Source organism: Octopus sinensis, linkage group LG23 (genome assembly GCF_006345805.1).
Source record: "Octopus sinensis linkage group LG23, ASM634580v1, whole genome shotgun sequence".
Classification (NCBI taxonomy): Eukaryota; Metazoa; Mollusca; class Cephalopoda; order Octopoda; family Octopodidae; genus Octopus; species Octopus sinensis.
Genome location: NC_043019.1, coordinates 24,811,062 through 24,813,718, shown reverse-complemented (window position 1 = coordinate 24,813,718; position 2,657 = coordinate 24,811,062).

Sequence of the window (2,657 nt, the reverse complement as noted above, 5' to 3'; positions counted from 1 at the left end):
CCTAAACCAGGCGGCGCATTGTGTTCTTGGGCAAGTCACATCATTTCACGTTACTGCAGTTTATTCACTTGTAATAAGTACCAGCACTGTTGCAGCCCCCTCTCCCTTCCGCTACCGCATTCTTCCCATTCCGTTAGACCAAAGGCAGAGGGAGGGAGGGGGGAGGGGGGGACCAGGCAGAGTCTATACCTGGTTGCGATTACATTGGCGTCTGAAACAATTAGCAAAAAACTAGTACAAACTAACAGACCATACTAGTACACGCGCTTGCCAGTGACATGTTTATGCAAACACACACACACACACACACATACAAACACACACACACACACACACACACACACACACACACACACACATACACACACATACCTACATACATAATTATATGTGTGTGTATATATATATATATATATGTGCATATATATGAACATATGTACATGTATGTATGTATCCATATATATACATATATACATACTCACACACGCATACACACACACACATACACGCACACATACACGCACATATACAGGGGTTGGACAAAATAATGGAAACCCGTTAAAATTTCAAACAAATTTATTGTAATATGGGGTAGGACCGCCTTTGGCAGTAATTACAGCTTGAATTCCATGAGGTATGGCGTCGTACAAAGTTTGAATTGTTTCCAAAGGAATTTTTGTCCATTCTTCAGCTAACACAGTCTCCAGTTCTTGTAGTGATGATGGTGGAGGATATCCAATCCTTACTTGTTTTTCTAAAATGCACCATAAATGTTCAATAATATTGAGATCTGGGGACTGTGGTGGCCAGATAAGATGTTGAACTTCACTAGAATGTTCCTCGTGCTATCCCGTAACAACTTTAACTGAGTGAATTGGTACATTATCATCCTGAAAGACTGCATTTCCCCCCGGAAACAGTTCCGCAATGATAGAATGAATTTGATCAGATAAAATCCTTAAATGGTCTTGACTATTAATTCGGCCATGAAGAAAACCATTGGGCTGGCGGATTTCCATGATATAGCTCCCAGAGCATCACAGATCCTCTTCCATGTTTAAGAGTTGGAAGAAGGCAGTCTGGGTCAAATGCTTCTTTTGACTGTCTCCACACGTATACTCGGCCGGTGGTCGGAAATAAGGTAAAGGATGACTCATCCGAGGAAATAACATTCTTCCACTGTTCTAGGGACCAATTTTGTAAGTTTTTACTCCACTCTAAACGCTTTGTAGCGTTTGTTTTTGAAAGTAGTGGTTTTCTGATTGCAGCCCTCCCGTGAAATCTAACTTTGTGCAGCTCCCGGTGAACGGTTTTTGTGGAAACTGGGTTCTCATGGTGGTCATTAAGCTCTGCAGTAATTTCAGGAGCTGTACTTTTGTGATCCTTTCTAACAATTCTTGTAAGTGTCCGACGGTCCCTATCTGAAAGTTTTGGTTTTCTTCTGGCGTCTTGTTTCGACGCGGAGGTTTTTCCCACATTCTCAAAATCTGTCGTTACTTTCGAGAAAGTACTTTTTGATACACCAAACATTTCGGCTGTTTTCGTTACGCTAGTGCCTGCCATATGAGCACCAACAGGTTGAACTCTTTGAAAGTCTGATAGATCTGTCATTTTAATGAATTTTAATTACCTTTTTCTGATGATACCTGAAAAGAAACAGCAATTTTAGCAAAACATAAAAATAAGCAAGCTTTTGATGGTTTTATAGATATTTCAAAATTATGATGCTATGATGCTAGGTGTTTCCATTATTTTGTCCAACCCCTATATATATATATATATATATATATATATATAATATATATATATATGTGTGTGTGTGTGTGTGTGTGTGTGTGTGTGTGTAGATAGATAGATAGATAGATAGATAGATAGATAGATAGATAGATAGATAGATAGATAGATAGATGGATGGATAGATAGATCGATATAGATAGATAGATAGATAAATAGATAGATAGATAGATAGATAGATAGATAGATAGATAGATAGATAGATAGATAAATAGATAGATAGGTAGATAGATAGATAGATAGATAGATAGATAGATAGATAGATAGATAGATAGATAGATAGATAGATAGATAAATAGATACGTACATATATATATATCTACATACACACACACACAAACACACATATATATAAATATATATATATAAATACACACACATATCTTGGAATTATAGTTTTTGTTCTCATTAACTATAAGTTATGTGTTGAGTTCTTCTTCCTCACCTTTATGCACACATATAGACGTACATGTGTATGTATGTAGTTATATGCCGGCATGTAGTTATATGCGCGCGTCAAATCAAACTATCAACTGGAAACTAAACACTCCGTTTCTACTGGGAAAGATTTTCAGAAATAGAAATCTATAAAATTAATATCCAAGAGCTGGTATCAAATCAGCCAGCTGAAAGCCCTGAAGACGGTACTGTAGCATGGCTGTTATACAAAAAATAAACTAGCGAAGTCATAAACTATGTAGTTCTGAAGCGTTGCTCGCCATGACATAAAAGTGAAACAGTTTCCATAATTTAAAAACACAGCTTGATCTAGCCGTTTGTAGCGTTGCACATGCGACAGACGTAAAACATATATGTGTGTACATTTTGTCGGACAGATGGTCTGCAGAGTATCATGACACCAC